This window comes from Apodemus sylvaticus, chromosome 11 (assembly GCF_947179515.1).
Source record: "Apodemus sylvaticus chromosome 11, mApoSyl1.1, whole genome shotgun sequence".
NCBI lineage: Eukaryota > Metazoa > Chordata > Mammalia > Rodentia > Muridae > Apodemus > Apodemus sylvaticus.
In genome coordinates, this window is record NC_067482.1 from 81883785 (window position 1) to 81910398 (window position 26614).

Here is a 26614-nt window from a genome sequence, read left to right on the forward strand (position 1 = left end):
AGGAAGAGCAACAATATCAACCAACCAGGCACCCCAAAGTTCCCAGGGACTAAGCCACCAACCATGGAGGACACATGACTCCTGCTGCATATGTAGCAGAGGATGGCCTTGTCAGGCATCAATGGGGGGGAGAGGTCCTTGTTCCTATGAAGGCTTGATAGATACCACAATGTAGGGGAATCAAGGGTGGGGAGGTGGGAGTGGGTGGGTGGGTGGAGGAACACCCTCAGAGAGGGGAAAGGGGAGAGGGGATGGGGGTTTCCAGGAGAGGGAAAACCTGGTAAGGGGATAACACTTGAAATGTAAATAAATTAAAATAAATAAACAAATAAATGTTGTATCTGTAGGGCCACATGTCTAAAAACATTAAGCTTAATTTTAAAAAGTGAAATGTTTTTATTTGTTAAAAAGGTTAGGCTTTAAGCTTTACTTTAGAAAATGAATGTCAGATCGTAACTTACCATGCTTCTTAAAAAACAATACCTTTTCTTTACATTTTAATCTTAAAATAGAAAAATGTCATATTTCTTGTGTTATTTCAAGTAAAACAGAACTGAAGTAGAAAATAGTAGAATTGCCAACACAAAGCCACACTCTATTAGCGTCTAAGGAGAGCTAATTGTACATAGAGTGCACATTTTAGGATTTTGACGCAGGGACTTGTATATCTCACTCAGCTTTTTCATACAGCCCAGGCCTCCCTGTCTGGGAATAATATTGCCCACAGTAGGATTATCCTTTCTACAGCCATTAGCAATCAAGAAAATGCCCACAGGCATGCTCACAGGTCAATCTGATAGAGACAATTATTCAACTGAGGCTCCTTCTTCCTAGATATGCTTTTTTTTTTTTTTTAAATAAATTTGACACAAGAGAACTTCAGTTGAGAAAACCCTCCATTAGATTGTCCTTTAGCCAAGTTTGTAGGGACATTTTCTTGATTAGTTACTGACATGGGAAGCCCCCGCCTACTGTGGGTGGTCCTACCCCTAGGCAGGTGGTCCTGGGTTACAAAACAAAAACAAAACAAAAATTAAAACAAAAAAATGAGTGAATCCTGGAGAGCAAGACAGCATAGCCTCTGTTCAGTGTCTGCTTCCAGATCCATGCCTTGAGTTCCTGCCCCGACTTCCCTTCATGATGGATTGTAGCTATAAGCTGAAATAACCCTTTCCTCTCCAAGGTGCTTTTGGTCACTAGTGTTGAGTTGGCAATAAAAATCAACCAGTGTAGCCTGTGACTCCAGTGCCAGGGGAGTCAATGCCCTCTTTTGGCCTCCATATGCATCTACATACATGTGGTGTGTTCGAATGACTCTCTCTCTCTCTCTCTCTCTCTCTCTCTCTCTCTCACACACACACACACACATACACACACACACACACACACATGCACACATGCACACACACACACACAAACATAAAAAAGAGAGCGCATTCTTTTTTTTATTTTGAGACAAAGGTGTCCTGAAGTCCAGACCCCACATGCCAAAGATGTCAATTTGTGAGCATTTATTTAAAAGGAGAAAGCCTGAACTGAGGATGCCTCTGAAAGGATTCCCTACTTAAAAACAACTGCCCAGGAAAGTGATGTTGCAGAGCCGGCCTCTAAAGAATCCAGGGGCTGACATAACTATGGTTGTGCCTCAGGGGACCAGGCTCCATCTTGAGCTTGCAGAAGATCTGGGTAGCATTGCCCACATGGTACTGGTTGTGAAAGCATGAACCATCTGAGATCAAGAGGGCCCTGGGGTTTAGCATTTTGATGCCTGAGAGCAGCTGAGGCCACACAGTTGGTGACAGGTTGAGGAGCTTCTGACGGCACCACTGTATGAAGCTGTGATGGTGAAGTCATGTGCATCTGGAACAGAGACACACATGATTGTCTTACTAAAGATTCCTTGTCTGCTCAGGGCTTTCCAACCCCTGTATCCCAGTGTGTCTACTTTATCAGGACTGCTTTGGATAGGATACCTAATTGGAGCACTTTATTCTAATAACTAGGGAAAAGACCAGCAGGAATTGAATGACTTTGAGCTCGATGGTTATATCATTTCTGTATTTTCTATTATCTCATTTTCAACTTTGCAGTTACAAATGGTAGCATGGGGACCCTACAATATGAATATTGAAATGGTTGACAGCAAAAGATAATCACCATTGAATGCTGAGCCTATGAGAGACTTAAAACCATCATCAATTATGATAAGATACTGGTTTTCCACATATTGGTTGGTAAGGATTAAAAGTTAGATGATTCATCCTGATGAGAACTCTCAGGCACTCCTCTAAACTAGTGGAAACCAATACATTTATGGAGGCAATCTGGCAGTGTCTGTGTCACTGTTCTATTGCTGTGAAGAGACACCATGACCAAGGCACCTCTTATAAGAGAAAGTATTAATTGTGGGCTGGCTTACAGTTTCAAAGGTTTAGTCCATTATCATCATGGTGGGGAGCATGGCGGCACACAGGTAGACATGGTGCTAGAAAAGCAGCTGAGAGTTCTACACCTAGAATCACAGGCAGCAGGGAGAGAGAGACACTGGGCCTGGCTTGGGGCTTTTGAAACCTCAAAGCCCACCCCACTGACACACCTATTCCAACAAGGCCACACCTCCTAATCCTTTTCAAGTAGTGCTACTCCCTGATGACTAAGCACTCAAATACATGAGCCTATGGGTGCTGTTCTTATTCAAACCACCATAGGCATAACATCGTGCCAAATGCACATCATCAGCCTGGGATTACTACCAGATATATTCCTGTGGACATTTCCCTCAGGTGTACCTGTGGACTTGCTTCAAAGTATATGCATAGGGATTTTTATCCATAGGTTTAGCTACAAGAATGAAGTATTCTAAGAATTGTGTTTGATCCTGACAAGTCATATGTTATAGATTAAATCAGTTATGTGGTATTCATTCATTCAATGAGATAACCATGAAAAGAATGAAGATAAGGAGATGCTACGATGAAATGAGAAGATGTTCATTTCCCAGTATTCAGTTGTACAGCTAATACAAACATTGTAGAGTTGGAGAAAACTATAGGCTATTTTCTCTTTGACTACTAGGAACCTTAGGGACAGGATGGGCATTTTTTAGCCTTACTCCTGGGCACTCATCATTGCTACGAATTCTTTGGCTTCTGTAATTTCTGTCTGTATGATTCTGCACAGACCTTGCGGTTTTATACAATCTCATCTACATTCTCACTGGCCTTGAACAAATTTGGGTCTAATGCTGTTGTTGATAAAAGCCATATTTTTACTGGGCATTCGGAATTATATGAGGAAGCTAATTTGGATGGATTCTCTTCTTCCCACTGTTTTTAAAGACAAGGTCTTGGCTATGCAGCCTGGGGTGACTTGGAATTCACTGTGTATATCAGACTAGCCTCAAACTTGAAGAGATCCACCTGCCTCTGCTGCCTAAGTGTTGGGATTATAGGTGTATTCCACTATGCCTGGTCTTACCCAAGAAGCGTTGATGAGTCACTTCACCAGGGCCTGATGTACTCAGTTGCCAAGGAGACAGGTAAACCCAGGTTACTTGATGCATGGATGCTCCCTTCTGAGGAAGAGGCCTGGATGGTTGTGAGTGAGGAATACAGACAAGAGGTGTTTGTCTCCACTTGTGAGCTGTCTGGCCTTGAAGAAGTAGCTTATAGGCTCCTATAGTGCAGACACTGCTGGTCCACGGTACTCAGAAACGTGGATGCTCCCTTCAGGGCTGTCTCCTGGGTCAGTGATTCCTGAAGAAACAAGAACAGCTCTGGCATCGTCCTGATCTCTTCATGAACTTCCTGTGCCTCCTAGAACCTGTAGGAGGTGGGGGGGGGGAGATAACAATGCTTCACACAGAGTGTTTCACTCTGGGGAGAGTACAGAGTCCCCCCCACCCCCCCAGCGGCTTCCTTTGATGTTGGCAGATTTCTTAGCAAATTGGGGTAGCAGGATGAGTGTCTGAACTGTCTGTGTACAGTTTCTCAAAGGAGGCATTTCCAGGAGCTGGATGAGTGCGTGCTTACTGCGTAAACCTGGCTTGAGAGAGATTCATAATTTTGTGGATGACCCTGAGCGTAGTGACAAGTATCAAATGAGTTTCTCAGTGGTGCCATCTAGGCTGAAGTCTGGAATGAAACGGCTTCTGAGAGAAGGCTCAGTGTATTTTCTCCCAGGTCCTGCAGCAAGGCAGAGCCAAGGAGACCCTTCTTTCTCAATCCACTTTCTCTCATGGATAATGAGTCTGGGTACCGTGGAGCAGATGCACCAATGGCTACTGGAGCACTCTGTACAGTCCTTCCTGGGGAAATCCATATTTTCTCACATGTCTAGATGATGGGTCTTCTAATTAGTCTGAGAAAACAAATTGCAATTTTGGTCAGGAGGCAGTTTTGAGTGGCAGCTGCTTATCAAGGTTATGGTCCTAGACACTGTGTCCCGGCAAAACCCCTGCTGAGTGCCTCTTGGGTCTCTTGTCCCTCACTCTGCACCTGCTGCTTCTGACCTGCTTACAGGCAAACACCTATGTCTTCTCCGGCCAGGCCCACCTAGGTCCTAGTCTTCTCTCCTAAAAGGCAACGTTCTCCTTGTTTCAGTTTGCCTGGGCCAAGGTGTCCAGTTGTTTTGGTCACACAACAATGTAAGTATCCCCTTGAAGAAGTTTTTAAATGAAGTGAACATTTACTTACTGGCCTGAATAAAACAGATTACCTTCTATAGTGCTGTGGGTGTTGCCCAGTCAGTTAGATACCTCCTTCATCGTCCTTGTTTCCATCATCTCTAGGTTCTATCTTCCACTGTGCATTTAGCAAGCTGCTCCTTTCTGGCAGGATTGCATTGGATTCAGGCCTGTTAGACTTCACTCTTAACCACCTTCTTAGCCAGAGTGCAGCATTGACACTCAAGTCCCACAAAGTGCAGGCAAGACGTTACACTGATGTCCAAAGGGACCTGGGAAGAGTTCTATATTTTTGTGACGATACTTTTGTTTCAGTTAAAGTCCGGGCTCTAATATCCTGGCCTTTTACCTACAGTGGGGCCTTCAACCTACTCACAGTAAAGCACGCATCTCAACCAAAATGAATCCCCCAGCTCACCCACATTGAGGTTTACCTGTAATCTACAGTGAGGCCCTCAGCTCACCACTGAGAAGCCCATGCAGTTAAGGAACTGTGAGGTTCATAATTCAACCATGACAAGGTCTGCAGTTCATTTGCAATGAGCTGGCAGCTCACCACTGTGAAGCCCAGCGCTCACCCACTGTGAGGTCCACAGCTCACCTATGTGAGACCCATAGCTTGCCACTCTCACCTACACAGCCCTCTGACAGGGAGGCTGATGTTTCGCTCAGCGGAGGTTCACAGTTCATCACAACATAGTGTGTGGACCAAAGGCAACTCATCGAGTAATATACATCACGATCAGGCCTATGGCTCACCCACTCTGGGGCACACGGCTTGCTCACTGTGATGTCAGAGTTCGTCCACAGTGCACAGCGGACTGCACAGCTCATCAGTGTAAGGCTAGTGCAGTCTTGAGTTTACCACTATGAGGCCATGGCACTTCTAGAGATATACCTCACAGCTCTGCTACTGTGGGGCTCAATATTTAGTACCGTGAGTGCCAGAGTGTAAAGCCTACTGTTCATCACACTGAGGTCCACTGAGACCAACAGATAAGCCACTGTGAGGCCTACAGCTCACGACTGTGTGGTCCGTAGCTTACCAAGGTAATACCCATAGCATCGCCAATTTGAGGTCTAAAGCTTATGAATTGTGAGGAGCATATGTGGTCCCATTGCCTCCAGGAACTGCTGTGTACTAGGAGGGGAAAAATGGAGCAGAACTGGGTTCCAAAGTCCACTTCTCTCGTGGTGTTCAGGCACCATGCACACCACTGGGCAGAAAAGGATGAATCAAAGTCTGGAACAGTTAGATCAGCAGTAAATGTCTGGGGGAGAAGGTCTCCCAACATTCAGTGTTACAACTCTTTTAGATGATGGTCAATGAAACTGCCCTCTTAGATGATATTCAGTGAAACAGGTTGTGCTCTTTATTGGGGTCAACAAGGGCTATATAAACCTTGGAAATTGGGAAGGGGTTCTTCTTAAGGTGAAGTTTCATTGGCTGAGGCTGAAGGTTTTGGAGATACCTCATTTGCATGGAGAGGCATTCCAGGAAGTTGAACCTGTAATTTCACCAAGGATTACTTGAATCTGTAATTTCACCAAGGATTAAATGACATTCCTCTTGCAGTGTGTAGGGGTCATGTTTCCCAGATGAGGTGGAGAAGAGAAAACCTTGATGGGAAAGTGAGTGAGTTCTCCATTTTGTGCCATGCTTGGGGGAGCTGCCTGGACATGTAGACTACCATCTTTATTAAATAGCAGGATCTTCCAACAAATATAGTTCCCCACCCTGGTGTCTACAGCTCACAAAACTGATACAGCATAATCAGTGTGAGGTCCATGGTTTCCCACCATGGGGACCATAGCTCATCAAACACAAGGTCACACCCTATCCACTCTGAGACCCTCTGTGAATTTCATAGGCCATCCACCATAGGTTCTACAGTATACCAAATGAGGTTCAAGAAATACAGTTGTGTGGTCCAAAATTCATCACTGTGTCCTGAGATCACCACTGTGAGCCCAATGTATCTCCTGTGAGGTGCATAATTCATCCATTGTGAGGTCATGATTCATCAATAGGAGGCCCACAGTTTCACTCAGTAAGACATTCACAGGTCACTCACTATGAAGTCCATAGTTCTAAGCACAGTGTAGACTACAGCATATCATCCTTGTGATGCTCACAGCTCACCATTGTGTAGCCCTGTGAAGTCCTCAGTTTACCTCTGTAAGGTCCATAGCTCACCCACAGTGAGGTGCAGAGCTCACACCCTGTGAGATCCAGAGTTGTCTACTGTGAGGCTCACAGACTGTGACAGTTCATCACTATGATATGATACTCAGTTATTGTGAGGTGCTGACATCACTGTGAGGCCCATAGCTCACCCACTGAGTGGTCCATAATTTCCCACTGTAAGGGTCATGGGTCCCACACTGTGAAACTCACAGGCTACCCACACCAAATGAGACCCATAGTTCACCATGAGGGCCCTAGCGTTCAGCCACTTTAAGGTTTGTAAGCTCACCAATGAGGCACATCGCTCATTGGTATGAAAGCCACAGTTTACTGCTAGGAAGCCCCTAGTGCAGCTCACATATTGCCACAATGAGAATCATAGCTCACTACTGTTCAACAGTCCTGAGAACAACTGTGAGGCCCATAGTTCATCCCAAATGATGAACATAACCTACCCACTGTGGGATCTAAAGTTTATCATTGAAGTTTGCAGGTCACACTCTGGGAGGGTCGCAGTTCATAGACTGTGAGGTCTGTAGCTCACTATTTGAGGCCCACAGCTTACAGAGAATCCAATAGCTTATCCTTGTGAAACAGGTAGCTCACCCAGTGTGAGGTTCAGTAATCCCCACTGGAAGGCATGTAGCTCACTACTGAGGGCCCCCAGATCACCACTATGAGGCTCTTAGCGCACCCATTGTGAAGCACACCACTGTGAGCCCCAAGCTCAGGCCCTGGTGAGGTTCTGTGTTCACCAATGTGAGGCCCGCAGCTCATTCACTTGACATGCACAACTTACCCATGTGAGTGAGTCTCACTGCTCATGTACTTTGAAGCCCACAGATCGCCCACTGTGACGTCTCCAGTTCACTACTAAGAAGCTCACATGCTGTGAGGCCAATAGCCAAGGAGCTGAATGTCCCATAGCCTACACAATGTGATCAATCAGGATGGCAAAGAGTGACAAAGCAACCGGAAGCCAATGCTGGAGGGGGTGTGGGAAAAAGGGATCTCACTTACTATTGGTGGGATTGCAAACTGGCAGAGCTGCCATGGAAATCATTGTAGAGAATTCTTGAAAACCTAAAAATAAGTCTACCATATGACCCAGTTATACTACACCTTGGCTTTATGGCCATCCTACTTGACATGTACTTGCTCAGCCATACTCACTGCTGCTCTAGTCACAATACCTAATAAACGGAAACAAGCTAAATGTCCATCAATCAATGGATGGTTAATGAAAATCTGGTACATATACACTGTGGAAGACTATTCAGCTGCAAAGAGAAATGGAATCACAAACTTTGCAGGTAAATGGGTGGAAGTAGAAAAAGATCATATACACTGAGTGAGGTAAGCCAGACCCAGAAGGACAAATGTCTCATGTTCTCTCATTGGAGACTCCTAACTTCAATTCTTCAGATGAGACTACTTATCCTGAAGTAACTGCAGATACCCGGAAAATAAAAGCGGACTCTTGCCAGGGTAATGGAGTGGGGAAGCAAAATAGAGGGGAAATAGCCGGATACAAATGATTCGGTAGGGGAAATGGGAAAGGAGATGGCTCTTTAGGGAGGGGAAGTGATGTAAAAAGAGAAAAGGGATGGGGTGAGTAAAAAAACCAACCAGGATGTCAGAAAGGCCACAAGGAATGATAATATTCATTATTTACCAACCCCCTATAATACATACAATTCTATGTATAAATATACATATATAGTTTTAATCAACTTTTCTTATTTGGATTCCCTTCAAGAACCAAAGATCACCTAACAAAAACCTGAACACCAGACATGAGAAGCCTTCTTTTGAGTTGTTGGCCAAGGCTGTACAAGAGACTCACCAAATATATAGTATATTGCTGTTGCTTTTGATTATCTCCAAGGTAGAAGGTCCCAAGGGGGCTCTGAGCAGGAATGGACTTGAATGACCCTTCTTTGAGGACCAGCTTTCATGATACCAGAAGGCACAATGCAAGATTCTAAAGGAGGGAAGGAACCAACAGTCCTCCCATCTATGATGCTTGTGGACTACATCAACAAGAGCCTGGCACAATAATCCTAAGGGTGTAGATAGTGGCACAATACCTTGGTGGTAATTAACAGCTCTCCAATTGGACTTAAGTGCTAGTGAAGTATTGCATATTGGAAGAGAACCTATAACTACTAATTTACTAAAGTACCATAAGTCCTAACAACAACCTATAAACATTTGTCCTTATACCCACATATGGGTGGTAAGTATAGTCTTCATGCCAATCAAGGAAACTTTTCTTTGCAACAGACAAGAGTCACTACAGAAAACTCAATTAAAATGTGGAGTTGTGGATCCCAGTCTCAAACATCTATAAAACACTTCTACACCTAAGGCTCAGGGAACATTGCAGAAGAGAGGGCAGAAAGATAGTAAGAGCCAGAGGGTCAGGGAGTTTGCTATGAGATTGTGTTTCCTAGTAATATCAGCAGCTATGCCCATAAGGTCTCACCAACATAACTGTCCAAGCATGAGTGTGCCAGAATTGATGGGGAAGTGTCCATGAGGCCTCAACCCTATACAAGGAATGGGAGAGGTGGTCTTCCCCAAGGAAAAGCACATAAGGCCTCAACATTATACAAAACTATAGGCAACTGAGGAAGGTTGGGAGTGGGAGAGGTGGTCTTCTTCAGGGAAGAGCACATCACTTGACTGTCCAATGCCAAATGGCCTGTCCTGAAAATGAGCATACAAGTAACATATATGGGTTGAGCAGGCTATATTTAAGAATACCTGTGTGTATATGTGTATGTGTATATGCATGTGCATGTGCATGTGTATGTGTATATGTATGTGTATATGCACATATACTCTTACATACCCCACATATATCTGTGTATATGTCCACATAGATATATGCATATAGTAATTAGTGAAAAAAGAGGTCATAACTTTTAGATTGCTTTTTTAAACTGAAAATAGATTTTTTTCCTACCAAATATTCTGATTGTGGTTCCCCTCTCCCAATTCCTCCCAGATCCTCCTTAACTCCCTGCACACCCAAGTCCACATTATTTCATTGTTACTCTTATCAGAATATAGATAGGCATCTAAAATAATTAAATAATATAAAACAAGACAAAATAAGAACAAAAAAAACCAGCAGAGGATGAAGCAAAAAAAAAAAAAAAAAAAAAAAAAAAAAAAAAAAAAAAACTACCAGGGGGAAAGAAAACGCACAAGAAATGTGTATAGACGCAGAGACACATACATTTGCTCATGTGTAAGTCCCATTAAAAAACACAACACTGGAAAACAATATATGCTCAAAAGAACTGTAAGGGGAGAAAAAGAAAAAAAGAAAAAAGAAAGAAAAAAGAATGCTCAAAGCATTGTGAGACAGGAACTTCTAAAAATGCCACCAAGTTTGTTTTGTGTTGGCCATCAACTGCTGGGTACACTGCTGGGTCTCTCTGCTTGTTCATGCAGTGATACTCTTGAAGACAGCTAATTTTTCCTTGGTCAGTGATTATGAGTGGGAGACTGCCTCTGGGTTAGGGGTAGGGGCTTACGTCCACTTCCCTTGCCAGTGCCGGGACCCCATCTACCTTAGTTCAGGGAATGTGCATGCTGCCACAGTCTCTGTGAGCTTATATGAGTGCCAGTCCTTTTGTGTTTGGAAAACTGTTGGGAATCGTTTGCCCATTTCTAACAGCAGAGTAAAAGTTTGCCTGCTTCTCTGAAGTAGAGAGAGAGAGAGAGAGAGAGAGAGAGAGAGAGAGAGAGGGAGGGAGGGAGGGAGGGAGGGAGGGAGGGAGGGAGGGAGAGGGAGAAGTCTGAGCCTGGCAGAGTCAAGGCAGGTCAGGGTCTGTTGACTGATTTCCTGGTCTGCGGAGTCATGGAACAATAAGGGAAAGTGAACTTGAGGCTCAAGGGGCTAAAGGATCCTTTGACCTTGGTGGATGAAACAGAAAGGCTTTGGGATGAGAACAGAGGTCATATGTGTATATTTCAGCAATTGTTTCTGACAGCTTTTGGCTTTGCTTCCCATGGTGCTGTGTAGTATAAAAAAGGTTAAGTAAAATAAACTTGCTGCTGGTGTGGCATTGAGCTGCAGCCCTCCCATATCTGTCTCATGTATCTTCTTTCTATCTTTCCTAGAACAATCCCCACTCTTATATACGTCACTGGCTTTTACAATCTTTCCACCTCCTCTTCCACAGGGTCCCCTGAGCTCTGAGAGGCATTTCACAGAGACAGCCCATGGAGGACTGCGTGTTTCAAAGTCTATCACTCTCTGCATTTGGTTATATTGTGGGTCTCTGTTTTCCCATCTACTACAGAAGAAAGCTTCTTTGATGATGGCTGAGCAAGACATTAATATGAGTGTAACAGAATGCTGTAGGAGTAATTTTATCACGACTTTCATCAGATCAGTAGTGTTTGGTTTTCCACCAGCTCCATAACTAACTAGAATCAGCTTCTTGGCTACCCAAGCATTGTCAGGTATGGGTTGCATCTCATAGAAAGGGCTTTAAATACAATCAGATATTTGTTATCTTTCAGGGAGATCACTGTTCTAGATCAAAGAGTTTTCATCTCGGTTGGTGTTCTGCTTTCTCTGTGCGGAGTGTCTTCTAGGACCATGAACATTAGCCAGTAGGGATTCTAAGCACCAGGTCAGCTTCATGTTCAATAGGTTGTATAGGTATTGTCTTCAGCAATAGAGCCTTACTCCCATTTTCTGAAGAGCAACCAATAGTATTTGGCAGTAGCCTGACTTGTTTGGGGGTGTCCATAGAGTTCCTTTGGCCAGCAACTCGATTAGATGCAACCAAGTTCCAGAACTTTAGGTTTTATTTGTTGATGAGAGATGTCTAGTAGGGCCTTGTCTGTCCTATCATTTGGTGATTCTATTTAGATTTTTTTCACTTATGTATATATCTTAAGAAGCTTCTAGTGCAGTAAGTTTTCATATGACCCTTTAAATGGCCCTTAGCTTTAGATGTCCTTCCCTTATACCCATTTCCCCCACTCCCTGTTTAATCCTCCTGTTTCTTCCCCTCCATCCATCTGTAACAAAATATTCTATTTTCTCTTCTTAGATATCCATCTGGACCCCCAAGTCCCTTACTCTACACCTAGCCTCTGTGGTTATATAAATTGTAGCCTGGTTATTAAAGACTTAACAGCTAACATTCACATATAAAGGAACACATACTACACATCTATTTTTGAGTCTGGCTTACTTCACTTGGTATGATTGAGTCTAGATCCATCCATTTACCTGAAAATTTCATGACTTAATTATTTAACAGTTGAGTAATACCACATTGTGTAAATATACCACATTTTCTTTATCTACTCTTCATTGATAGACTTCTGGGCTGTGTTCAATTTCTGGCTATTATGAATAGAGTGGCAATGACCATTGTTGAGCAAGTATCCTTGTGGTAGGATATAGAGTCCTTTGGGTATATACCCAAGAGTCGTATAACTGGATCTTGAGGTAGATTCCCAGCCACACTGATTTCTCTAGTGGTTTGTATAAGTTTGCACTTCCACCAGGTATGGCTGAGTGTTCACATCCTGGCCAGCATGGGCTGTCATTTGTTTTATTGATCCTGTAGGCCATGGATTTGTAGGAGAATGGAGAGATGCATATGGGAGGGTGTAGTGGGAGTTTTTGTTTCTTTAAAAACCCAGTTATGTTATGTGGATATGTTTTTGTTTTGATGTTAGGTATAGGATAAGAGGCTGCTTCACAGCAGGTGATTATGATTTGCCTCATGCCCTAGCAGGGACATGATTTTTGACATCTGCAGATGGTGTAATTCTGAGGACTCTGGAGAGGGCATAAATGGGAGAGCCCTGAGAGGGCTGGTGGGGGCCACCGCTCCTTCTGCTGCTGTTCCTGCTGCTGGTCTCCACTCTTGCTGCTACTGGACCCTGCTGTTGTATTTGCTGGAGTTCTGGATTTCTGGATATTCTGATGATCCAAATTGGACTTGCCCCAGGAACTTGACACCCCAATCAGCAGGAAGTAGCCCAAAGAGGTCTATGTCCTCTATTCTATATCCTATAACCTTCTTCCTCTCCTACCTAGTGTTGGGGGTTAATGGTTGGAATATGGGATAATGGTTGGAAGGGAGGTAGATAAAAGAACCCAATAAAGTAGGTAAACAAATACACCAACAGGAAGGTTTAGAGGGAGGAAACAGGAGAGATGTTATAATTACAAGCTCAAAACAAACAAGCAAACAAACAAACAAACAAACTAGCTAACACTTCACAGAACAAAACTTAATGAGACTATGAGAAGGCCTGAATTGGAAAGGAAACCCCCAACCCATGAAGGAGAATAAATGGAAGGAGTGAAGCAGAAACTTATGGTTTCTTTGGAAAGTCAGTTATGTCAAATGATGTTTTACTGGGGCATGCAGGGGAAAGGATGTTTTGCCAAAGCAGACATATGAAAGGACACATGATGTTTAGAAAGAATTTTAGTATGACCCCATAGTCAGTGGGAGCTAGAGCATTGTTTTGTTTTGCTCTGCATTACTGTTCTTTGCTGAGGACACACATGTATTGGTTTGTCTTACATTGCCTTGCTGAGCTTGCTTCAGCAAGCTGGTGACTTCATAGAGAGAAACTCATCAAAGAACTTCTTATGAGGTTCCTGTGGCTTCTTGCCACTTCCTCAGACTCAGGCCGATTGGTGAGCCTAGTGGTTTCTTCTGGATTGAACTGCCCTTGCTGATTTGTGTGTGGTGTGCACTGCATGGACTGGACTGTAGCTAGTGATTCATCTTAGTGTTTTCCACTGGGCTGGACTGCTGATATCCTGACAACAATGATTAGACTTGCCCCCAAAGAACTATTTCTAAACAGGTATACTTTCCCCATGTCCTAATAACTTTTCTTTTCTACTAGGTTGAACTATCATTAAAGCAGGCTATGAAAAATATCTGCCTACAAAGGAAGAATGAGAAGAATGTGTGACAAGTAGACTACAAGAATAATCATATAAATACAGTACTGAAGTATTCTAAACAAATAAAATTTAATAATGAACAGAAAGATAAAAAGACCTCCAAAACTCACAAGAAGAAAACTATTGCAATATATTTTCAAACAAAGCAATGTACACAGCACATTATTAGGGTTTGGACTAAAGTTTTCATTATAAAGATGTAAGGAAATGATCAGCCAACTTGTATCAGGTATGAACTCCAATCCTGTACATGAGGGATTTGTGGTGGTTTGAGTAAGAATGGACCCCCATAGATGCATGTGTTGGAATGCTTGGCCCATAGGGAGTGGCACTATTACTAAGTGTGGCCTTGTTAGAAAGTAACATGCTAGAAAGCATGTTACCTCAGGTGGGCTTTGAGGTCTCTTATATGCTCAAGCTAGGCCTAGCTTGTGGGTCAAACTCTGTTTCCTGTGGGTCAAACTGGAGAACTCTCAGCTTCTCCAGCACCTTGCCTGCCTGCATGCTTTCTTCCATGATAATGTTGGGCTTAACCTCTGAAACTGTAAGTCAGCCCAATTAAACATTGTTCTTTACAAGAATTGCCTTGGTCATAGAGTCTCTTCATGGCAATAGAAACCCTAACTATTCAAAAGGCATGATTCAAAAGGGCATACTGAAATTCTATATTGTCCTGTTGAGGGGCTAAAGTCTGAATGAGGTGCTGGGGAAGGAAACCAAAGGAATTTGGCAGCCTTGCCAGACAGATAGATGGGGGAGGGAGGAGGGAGGGAGACAGGAGCAGACAGAAATTTAGGGAAAAGATCTCACAAAGAAAGAATGTCTGTAGATCTCCTTGTTCTTTTGCAAGGTAGTAGATTACAGCTCTGTAGGACACTGTGGCAATGTTAACAGTGACCAGATAGCAGTAATCAGAACAAGACTGCTACCTTACACAGCCGCAACTATCAGATCGTCCAGTCCTAGTGATTGCCCGGGCAGTAGATCCTCTCAGATGGACACAGGTTCAAGATCAGCTGTAGCTGATGTGAAGATGCCCAGCTCAGATGTGAACTGTGACCTCTAGTCCCAATCTAGAACTTCATCAGTTTGTGTTCACCTAAAATCTATTAATGGGTTTATGCTTTAGAATACTTGAAAAACTTTGAATTAATAAAGAGTAATGGCCTGTAGCTAGGCAGGTGGGACTTCTGGGCAGAGATAGGGATTCTGGGAGAAGAATCAGAGAAGGGAGATGTCTTAGTCAGGATTTCCATTGCTGTGAAAAGACACCGTGACCAAGGCAACTCTTATAAAGATCAGCATTTAACTCCAGCTGGGTTACAGGTTCAGAGGTTTAGTCCATTGTCATAATGGCAGGAAACACAGCAGCGTCTGGGCAGGCATGGTTCTGGAGAAGCTGAGAGCTCTACATCTTGTTCTGAAGGCAATCAGGTAAAGATTGACTTGGCAGCTAGGAGGAGGGTCTCAAAGCCCATCCTCCAAAGAGACACACTTTCTCCAACAAGGCCTCTTAATACTGCCACTCCCTGGGCTGAGCATATTCAAATCACCACAGGAGACTCATCAGCTAGACACAGAGGAAGCTGGGCATGCTGGGACTTTGTGTGAGGCAACTAAAGGGACACATGGCAGAACTTAGATTAGAATAAAGTGGCTGATTGTGTTATATGAGCCTGGAAAATAGCCTAGGCGATAGGCTGGTTACAGTGCAATCTCTGGGTCTCTAGTGAAGAGAGTAGATAACTCATTAGGGGTGAAGGACCCTTCGAGAGGTGTCTCATTGTTCGCTGGGACAGATTTTAGGCCAAGTCTGTCCTTTCATTGGCTCTTCTGGCCGCCATTTCCTTCCTCTGTCCATATTGCCATGGGTTTCCCAGCTTTGGTAGTTGAGTACCCAGACAGGACAGTTGGATTTGTTTTAACTTTGGGGTAACATTTAGATAGAGCTCAGACAGTAAACCAGTTTTAAATAAATCTTGATTAGATGCACATTCTTGGTTATTTAAAAATCAGTTTTAGTAAATGCTACCAAGAGCAGGTCAATAACTTAAGGGAACTCTATTGACTTAAACAAAAGTTTGATATCAATGTACTTAACTTAGACTTTAGGAAATTTAATATCCTTTTGTCGTCTTACACACATAATCTCTAAGTTGCTTCCTTTAAACCACAGGTAACCAGAGGTTTTCTTGTTCAAGGACCTTCAGGTCTCCCCTTATAACTATGTCATAAAAAGGGAGTCTGAAGGGAGCTGTATAGTATGAGTCACGCTTTCTAAAGGAATAAAAGCAGGTATTAAAACAATCACTAAAAGTATTAACCCAACATAGTAATGACAAATTACTACACTTGATCTTAGCCAAAAAGGCCGAGAAGCGATGACAAATTACTATAGAATGATAAATTACAATGGATAATTAAAATGATGGTCAGCTAAGAGACAGCAGGTAGGAAGGGAGAAAAGGAACAGAGGGCATACTACTAAACCACTTAGTGGTTTTTTTCCTCCCTAATCCTGAACGTGATACTTTAAAAGGCTGGTATCAAAGTCATTGGATAGTAAAATATTAATGTCTCCCTCAAGATATCCGTAGGTTACATTGTTCCAAAATGCCCTGTTTTAAATGAGAGGGTATTTTCTTATGTACGTTCAAACACAAACAGGGCAATATCAACATTCACAAGGCCAAAGCTTTTGCTATCTTTGTCCTTTTAAAACCTCTTTAAACCGCTATTACTTTAATTTCCATTAATAAAAATAATCCCGGGAGACACATCATTTTCATTTATAAAAGTAGAGCATAAAAACTCCATAATCAGGAAGTCATTGTCATTTGGAGTTAGCAAAAAGCAATCTGATCCTATTTGTTAGGTAAAAATAGTAAGACAGACGAGCAATCCCATAATGGGATTTCGTCTTTGTAAACAAATGTGATACCGTTACCTCTATCGCCAGAGACGGGGTAGTAAGATTGAACAACAGCAATGAAGTTTCGGTTAATTGAAAGAATCTTTGCGGTTTGTATTTTTAGAGACACTTCATTACTACAATAAAGGGAATTTACAAATTAAGAGTTTCAGTTTAGAACATCTTTAGACTACAAAATGTGAAGAAGACATGAGAATTATCATTCTCTGAAGGAGAGTCAGGGGAACTGAGGCCAATAGGTAGAGCAGGGGGCCAGGCCCTTGAGGTTTGTTCCCCAGCATCCCAAGACATTGCAACTTTTACAAATTGGTAAGGATCTGGTGGGAAGAGAAGAGCCTGTCTTGGGGCAGATACCCCAGGCGGGATTAATGAGAGATAAGGGGTGGGTTTTGGGAGTCTATAAAGCATCCAACCCAGAGTCTCCTGGCAACTCCCAGCTCTGGGCTCCCTTCCAGTAGGACGACTCTCCTTCTGTTCCCCTCCTTGTCCCCCACCCCAAGGCTCCTGCAGCTCATGTTCTCTTACTCAGTGTTCCTTCTATCTGCAGCAGCTGTGATCCCTGTCTGCTGCCTCCATTGCCTTGGTGCCTACCGCTGTTGTTTCTTTTGCTTTTCTGTCTTTTACCTCCCACTGGCCTCCAGTCCTTTATTCAGCAGATCTCCACATAACCCTATATTCAGATTCCATTGTTATTATACCATACATCACATGTGTTAAAGTGGCATCTTGTGCCCGCCATTGTTTATTATTATTATTATTAATTACTATTGACACATTAGTAACTGAAGTCTATACTGATGTGGCCTTCCTGATTCCTGTCTTCAGTCCTAGCATCCTAAGACACACTTGTCAACAAGACCTATTACTAACACTGTCAGCTTTGATACCCTGAGGGTATAGTGTTTCTTCTTCTTCTCCTTTCCTGTGTGGCGCTTTTCACTCTTTGTAAGGATGGCGATATGTGCAGGTAACACTTTAGAAGCAAGGGGCTGTGTTCTCCTTGAGGCCAGACAGTGTCATGTAAATGCCAATTACTCTGGAATTCTTTGGCATATGAGGTTGTCTCTTCTACATCTTCATTTATGCATTGGCCATTGTAGGCTCTTTCATGGAGCCTCAGATTCCTTCCTAGTCAGCAGTCCCCAGCCGTAGACTCCTAGTAACTGTCCATGCAAGCCTGCCTGTCTTTATTCTCTTACCTCCACCAAATGCCCTCTACTCAAATCAGAGGGCACATACCTACTTAATACTGACTTCTTTTACTGACCAAGACTCATTTTAGATCCATGGAACTGTTTGTGTAGGTTGGTAGATAATTCATTCTGTTTTTAGAAATCACTGACTACATTTCTCTTGTGTCGATGTATCACAGTTTATCCATTTCCCTATTAAAGGACAACTTGGCTGCTTCTGCTTTGTGGCACTTGTAAATATGGATGTTATAAGTATTTAAATATTTTAGTTAACATTAACTATGCATGCTAATGAGTTTCATTGTGATATTTTGTGATTATGTGTTATGCATTTTGATCGTATTTGCCCTGTTACCCTCTACTGTCTCCCCCTCCACTCCTGCTGATCCCCTCCTCTACTTTCATGGCTTCTTCCTTTTTGACCCAATGTGCTCCCTGGAGTTGTTTATAGAAGCACAGGGTTTGTAGGAGCATGGGTACCTAATCATGATGACAGCACTGTATTGGTTAATTTTCTATTGCTGTGATAAAATAACATGACCAAAAACAACATGGGGAGGAAACAGTTTACGTCACCTTAGACATTATAAATCCATCACTGAGAAAAGATAGGGCAGGAACCTGAAACAGGCACCAGGGCAGAGACCATGAAATAATGTTGCTTACAGACATGCTATCCATGGCTTGCTCCTTATGTATTTTTTTTTAAAATACCATTCAGTACCAGAGGCCCAGGTCTGATGGTGACACTGCCTTCAGTGGACTGGCTTGCCCACTTAATTATTACTCAGGAAGCCTTACACAAGCTTGCCTACGGGCAAATCTGGTGGAAATATTTTCTTCATTGAAGTTCTCAATTCCCATAATTCTAGCTTATGTCAAGTTGACATTAAACTGACTCCTAGTCAACTTGACACAAAAGCCTCACTGTTCAGCCTTTTCTTTCTCATTTTCCCCCAAGATGGCATGCTACCACAATATAACACACTCCAACTTTTGAAAGTTCCATGGTCTTTAAAAACCCAAACACTTTAAAAGTCCAGTGTCTAATATCCAAGATTCCTCTAAAACTCCAAAGTATTTCCCAAATACCCAAAGTCTATGTAAAATTCCAAAAGCTCTCTGAAATTCCAAAGCCTCTATGAAAATCCCAAAGTTTTTGTAAAATAACTAAGGTCTCATGATTCTGGGTTCCTGTAAAAGTCACAAAACAAGTTTAATGCTTTCCTCTTTCAACTGGAAATAGCTGAGACATAGTTACACTCAAATCAAATCAAATCAAAGCAAAGCCCAACAGTGTTGCACTCTCTTCTAGGATCCAGAGGCCTGAGAGGCTCTACTTCTCTAGCTCTGTTATTCTCAGCACACCCAGCTCGTGTTGTAAACTCAGGCAGATTCCCTCCAACCTGCTCCTGTCCTGTCCTTCGTGGTTATCTCATGATAGTGGTACCTCCAAAAATTGAGGTCCCCATTGAAAGTGAGCTGCACCTTCCTCAGTAGCCTTTACAGAGTCAGGGATGCTGATTCTGTCACATGGCCAATCATCAACCTCCCTTCATGTTCCCCACAATCCTGGAGCTTTGATTGCAAGCGATGCTGCACCTTCACCAGTAGCCCGTCTTGGTGCCAATCTTCAGCTGCTTTCCATGACCCATTCATGGCTTCAAAACCAGTACCTCCTGGAAAACCCTTACACATGACCAAGTTCAGCAGCCAGAAAAAGGCACAGCCTTGCTCCTTATGTACCACAGCTTGTGTGTGTTGATCCTGAGGAAACACTTCTCAGAAGGTTTTGCCTCAAAGACTTTGCATCTTCTTAATCACAGTCCTAGCTGACCAGAACCACAGATTTTAATTCAAATTATGAATGGCTCTGACAGTCTTTAAGGGATTCTCAAACTTCCCACTTGAAGCCAGACCTCCATCATCTGCACTCTTCTCAACATTCCTATCTTCTAAGTTTCCACAGAGCATGCCAATGAACTTTGGACTGTCAATGGTGTTTCCAGCCCAAGTTCAAATGCCACCTCAGTCCTCCTCACAACACAAGGCCAGCTTTGCTACAGCAATATCTCAAGACCTGGTATTGAATTTTGTATTAGTTATTTTTCTATTGTTGTGATAAAATAACAAGACCAAAAGCAATTTGGAGAGGAAAGAGTTTATTTTTCCTTAAAGCTTCCAAGTCCATTATGAGGTATAGTGGTTTGAACAGGAATGGCCCCCATAGAGTCATGTGTCTGAATGCTTGGCCATAAGGAGTGGCACTATTTGCAAGTGTGGCCTTGTTAAAGAAAGTGTGTCACTGTGGAGGTGGGCTTTGAGGTCATATATGCTCAACCTATGCCCAGTGTGGAACATAGTCTCCTGCTGCTTGTGAATCAAGATGTACAAGTCTTAGCTCCTGTTTCAGCAGAATGTCTGCCTGTATGCCTCCATATGTCTCCAGTCCCTCCTCCACTCTCCATCTCTGTCTCCATGATGGTAATAGACTGAACGTCTGAAACTGTAAGCCAGCCTCACTTAGCTGTTTTCCTTTATGTCGTAATCAGGGTTTCTTTTCCTGCACAAACATCAGACCAAGAAGTTAGTTGGGGAGGAAAGGGTTTATTCAGCTCACACATTCACATTGCTGTTTGTCACCAAAGGAAGTCAGGACTGGAATTCACAGGGCAGGAAGCAGGAGCTGATGCAGAGGCCATGGAGGGATGTTTCTTACTGGCTTGCTTCCCCTGCCTTGCTCAGCTTGCTTTCTTATAGAACCCAAGACTACCAGTCCAGGGATGGCACCACCCACAAGGGGCCCTCCCCCCTTGATCACTAATTGAGAAAATGCCTTACAGCTGGATCTCATGGAGGCTGAGATTCCTTTCTCTGTGGTAACTCCAGCTTGTATCAAGTTGACACACAAAACCAGTCAGTGTACTTTATAAGAGTTGCCTTGGTCCCTGTGTCTGTTCACAGCAATAAAACCCTAGCTAAGACATGAGGGAAGCCAGGGCAGGAACTCAGGGCAGGAACCCGGAGTCAGGAACTAAAGCAGAGAACTTGGAGGAGCGCTGCTTACTGGCTTGCTTTCCATGTCTTGCAGCCTACTTTCTTGTACCACCCAGGATCCTTGGTGGACTGGGTTCACTCACGTTAGTTATCAGGTAAGAAAATGCCACTTAGCTTGCCTGCAAGCCAATCTTGTAGGGCATTTCCTCAACTGATGTTCTCTCTTCTGAAATGATGCTAGCCTGTGTCAAGTTAAGATAAAACTAGATAGCACAACCGTTGGAAAAACTGTCTCTTCCTATCCTACAAACTATTAACTTCATATAAATATTCAGGGAGGAGTGGAGTCTTGAGAGATCCTTCCCTTTCCATGATAGGCTGCTGACATCCCCATCTTGAGTAGATCTTGTATTGTCAAACTTTCCTGGGTCCTCCAGCTGCAGAATAATGACATGGAGACTTATTATTTATAAATGCTTAGGTTGGGTAGACTCTCAGCTAGCTCACACAAATTAATTAACCCAACTCTACTAGTCCACAACCTGCCATGTGGTCCTTCACCTTTCTCCTGGTATCTTCCCACATTAGATTCTTCTCCCAAAGACCCTCTCTCAGCCCGGAAGTCCCACCTTCCAACTCCCGTCCAGCTATTGGTCATCAGATCTTTATTAAGCCAATCAACGGGAGAGGGAGGAAGAGTGTCTATAAAAGATGATTCCTGCGATGGGCCATAAGAACAATACCAAAGCCTGGACAATGCCAGCTCTCTGCTGGTACAGAATTAACAGTTGAATAATGCAAAGACAACCTCATACAACGCAGCCCAGCAATCTTGTGCCTGAATCACCGCTGGTTTGAGTTCATGAATGCAGCAGCCATGACACTCTCAGAAGTCCAAATTCCACACTGTTCTTCTCTGCTTCCTTCTGTCATGACGGTCCCTACGCTTTGGAGTGTGTGATACAGCAGGCCATGGGCATTCAACAGTCATTTGTTCTCAGGATGTTAACCAGTTATGACTCTTTGCTGTCATAGCTGCAACTGTAAAAGGAATCTTCTCTTGTCGAGGTTGACGGCATCACTAATCTATGGGCATAAGCATAGTTATTTAAAAGGCAGTGTGATGGCACATGATGTCTATATAGCAAAGCAACAGAGTAGCTTTCCCTCTAAGGCCTAGGCCCCGCCCCACATGGACTTAGAGTATGTATTACCACCTGCAAATTCCCTCCTTGGAGTGGGCATCAAATCCAATCAAAAGTGGTTGGTCCCCGCTCCCCCACAACGGCCTTGCCATTATTACATTATTGGGTTTGTCCTGCCTATGAGTCTATAAATATTTTATGTAGATTTCTTGTGGGTATAAATTAGCCAACAAAAAGCCTACTTAAAAGCATGATTATTGGACCACCTGTAAGACTATCTCTAGAATTTTAAGAACCTACCACACTGTCAACTTCTTCAACTTCAGTGATTGCACTATTTTGTCTTTCTGCCAGTATCTAGTGAGACTTCCTGTCTCACATCACACCAGACATTTCTGTGACATGTTTTTTTCCCATGTTTGTCATTTTGATAAGTTTTAAGTCACATTTCTAATAAAAATTATGAGGAAGATATTTTCATGTTTACTTACAGTTTGTAAGTTATTTCTGGCCAACTATCTGTTAAGATGCTTTATCCACTTTGTTTCTGTTAATAAGTATTATGAGTTCTTTCTGTGTTCTGAATACAATTCCTGTGTCATAAAAATGTTTTCGAGTATTTTCCTTTAGTATTCATTGTTTTGTCATTTTCTTAACAATAGCTGCCACAGAACTAAAGTGAATTTTCTATATTAGGAAAGCCCAGCTATTAATTATTTTGATTTGTGAATTGTGCCTACAGTATTGTCTTGTAAAACCAAACCAAAGGCCGTGCAAAATTTCTCATTTTTTTCTAGAAGGTTTTTGGGTTTGATTTTTCTGTATGGACAAAAGTAGCTTGGGGAGGAAAGGGTATATTTCATCTTACAGGTTATAGATCATCATCAAGGCAAGCCAGGGCAGGAGCTCAAGCAGGGACCGTGGAGGAGTGCTGCTTACTGGCTTGCTCACATAGCTCTCTTAGACAGCCCAGCCTCACCTGCTTAGGGATAGCACTGCTTACAGTAGGCTGGGTCATTTCACATCAGTTATGCAATTAAGAAAATTCCTCACAGCCATAGCCACAGGTCAATATAACCTGAGCAATTTTTCATTTGGGGTTTTTACTTCCCAGGTGTCTCTAGGTTTATGTCAATTTGGTAACTGACACTATGGTAAAATTTCTGTGATTTTGAAATTTACACTTAGACTATAAAAATAATATATTTTGAAGTGTGTGTGTGTGTGTGTGTGTGTGTGTGTGTGTGTGTGTGTTGGTAAGACATAAGGTTGTTTGTCTGGATGTTTTGGGGCCAGGGGAGGTGTGATGTGTTATAGCGGAAGCATAAACATCAGTTATTCTGGTACCATTTGCTGAAAATAATCATTCTTTCTCTATCAAATTACTTTTCGCCTGTAATAGCTTGGATGAGAAATGTTTTCTGCATGCTGAGACATTTGGTCACCCGGCTCCCAGTAGGTGGTGCTGTTTGGAGGAAGTATGTCATTGGGGGCGGGTGTTGGGAGAAGGTAGCCTTGCTCCATTCTCAGTTCCCTCTCTTCCGCTCTGTGCTTGTGGTTGAGGATGTGGTCTCTGAGCTTTCTGTCACTATGCCTGCCACTGCTGCTACACCTCCCTGCCACAGTGGACCCTAAGCCCTCTGGAACCAAAAGTTTGTATGGTATTTTTAATTTCAAATAATACAATTTCAAAAACATAATTTCAAATGTGTGGCATGATTTCATTTTCCCCTGTGGTTGTATAAAACCCATTGAGTGTCTGTGGTGAACATCCCAGCTAGGTGCATTTCCTGGCTAATGTGGGAGAGAAAGAGTAGACAAGGATATTGTCTCACACCGTTTTTAGTAATCAGTTTCTCCTATTGACTGTTCTTTCGCCAACACCACATGGTCTTTATTACTTTCACTTATTTTATATTTTGCCTTAAAGTTGAGTGAAGTAGGTCTTTAAGCTTTATTCTTTCTTCTTCTTCTTCTTCTTCTTCTTCTTCTTCTTCTTCTTCTTCTTCTTCTTCCTTCTCCTTCTCCTTCTCCTTCTCCTTCTCCTTCTCCTTCTCCTTCTCCTTCTCCTTCTCCTTCTCCTTCTCCTTCTCCTTCTCCTTCTCCTTCTCCTTCTCCTTCTCCTTCTCCTTCTCCTTCTCCTTCTCCTTCTCCTTCTTCTTCTCCTCCTTCTTCTTCTCCTCCTTCTCCTTCTCCTCCTCTTCCTCCTCCTCCTCTTTCTTTTTCTTCTTTCAATTGTGTCACAGTTCTGAGTCCTAGCTCTTAGTAGGTAGAGACAGGTGAGTTATAGGCCAGCCAGGGTTACAGAGTGAGATCCTGTCTCAAAAAGATGAAAACAAAGAAACAAAAACAACCAGTCTAAGTCCTTTTCCTTTCTAGATACATTTTGAGATATTCTTTCTTGGAAGAAAAAGAAGGCTTCTAGGACTCTGGAAACATGGAAAGCACAGGATTTCAAAAAACTTACAAGGCTACCCTGTAAGTCAATGGTTCTCAACCTTCCTAATGCTGCTACACTTTAATATAGTTTTTCATGTTGTAGTGACCCCCAACCATAAAATTATTTTTGTTAGCACTTCATAAATGTAATTTTGCTACTATTATGAATATTAATGTAAGTATCTGATATACAGCATATATAATGATGTTGAGGGGTCGCGACCCACAGGTTGAGAACCACTGCTGTAAGTGCCATTTCCCCAATGACCAATTATTGGGATAAAAGGAGCTCTTCATCAAAGATGTTTGAAATCTGAGCAGGGAACTCAGGTATTCAGCTCTCCTGAGCCATCACCCATCCTGTGGGTCATCGCCCTTTTGGTGATGCGGCTGCCTTGAATCATCCATCTATAACTCTAAGTCCTGCTGTTGTAAGTAACCTCAAATCCTTATTGGTTCACTAAGCTAGACTTGGGTAGAATTGTTCTCTGAACTTTTCTTGGGGACCTGTCTGGGATGAATACAGATTTGTTCAAATATCTGTAGGAGAAATCACATAGCAATCAATTATTTGAGGTAGGGATTCCCCCCCATCCCTGCCCCACAAGACAGGGTTTCCGTGTGTAACCCTGGCTGTCCAGAACTCATTCTGTAGACCAGGCCGGCCTTGAACTCTTCTTCTGGAGTGCTGGGATTAAAGGGGTGAGTCATAATGCTCAGTGTGAGGTAAGGATTTGGTTGAACTTGTAAATTGGATTTAAGGTACTGTGTTAGTATTGAATGAATTGTGGTAGTTTGTGTTTGCAAGAAACTGGTCTGTACCACCCAGTTATATATTTGAGCAGAAATTTGTTCACTGAGTGTCCTTTCAAGCCCCACGGGATCATTAGCGATATCCATTTCAATTCTGATTTTGACAATTTGTGTCTTCTCTTTCTCTTTCTTGGATAGCAATTTGTCAATTTTATTGATCCTTTAAAAGAACCAGCCTTTGGCTGTGTGCATTTAATCTAATGCTTTCCTGTTTTTGATTTGGCTTATTTCTGGTCTAATTTGTACGATTTTCTTTCTCTTGCTTACTTTAAGTTTCAATTGATTTTCTCACTCTAGTTTTCTAATGCAGAAGTTTGGATTATTGATTTTAGAATTTTGTGAAAGAAGACCGATATGGGGAAAAAAAGGCACCAATTAGGGAGAGCAGGAGTCTGGAGAAGGCAGGGGAGGGGCTCCCTTGGATTCTATAAAAAGTCTGACCCAGAGTTCTTGGGCAGACTCCCATCTTTGGGGGCCCTCTCTCTACTCATCTTTTTGATGGGACATGTTTGCCCATTCTAATAAAGATTATAGCTTTTAAGTATGTGGGGTGTGTGTGTGGTATGTGTGATATGGTGTGGTGTGGTGTGGTGTGTGTGGTCTGTGTGTATTGTTTGTCAGTTCCATGTCACGCTATAATTATTGCTTTCACTCCATCAGATTCCCCCAGACCTGTAACTGTCACGTTGTGTCAGGGACCCTCCTGGTCTTTGTTACTTTCACTCACAACGAGGCTCTACCTTCCCCTCTCACCTCAGGTGTGTAACTGTCATTTTGTGTCAGGGACTCTCCTGGTCTCCGCTCTTCCCTCTGCCTCAGGTGTGTAACTGTCATTTTGTGTCAGTGGTCTCTGCTACCGTTCACACCCAGGGAGGCTCCCTGCCCTCACCTCAGATTGCTGGCTACCACTCTCTGTCAGCATCCCTTGTTTTCTTCAGCTGTCACTTCAGTTTCTTGTCTGAATAGTTCTTGATTCTAGGACAGACAATTCTTTGTCCATCATACGAGTGCACTCGGAGGTACTTCTGTGCAACCCTCACCTGAGAGCCTCCGTAGAGCCCCCCATAGCATTTGTTTCTAATAGGTACATTTTAATCAGCAGAATTCTCTCTACCAATTGCTTTAGTTGCGTCTCACAAATTTCAGTAGCTGACTTTTCTAGAAATATCTTTCTTATAATAGAAGCAGAACACTTCCCAATTCCTTTATGAGACCATCACCACACTTGTGCTGAGAAACTAGATCTCTCGTGT

At 42.8% G+C, this 26614-nt stretch overlaps 1 non-coding gene across 1 annotated transcript; it reads right to left on the reverse strand.

The window, feature by feature from the left end:
• Positions 1-16038: 16038 nt before the first annotated feature.
• Positions 16039-16225, reverse strand: LOC127696951 (U2 spliceosomal RNA). The gene has a single exon (XR_007980378.1). It is a non-coding gene; the product is annotated as a U2 spliceosomal RNA (small nuclear RNA).
• Between the last annotated feature and the right edge of the window lie 10389 nt (positions 16226-26614).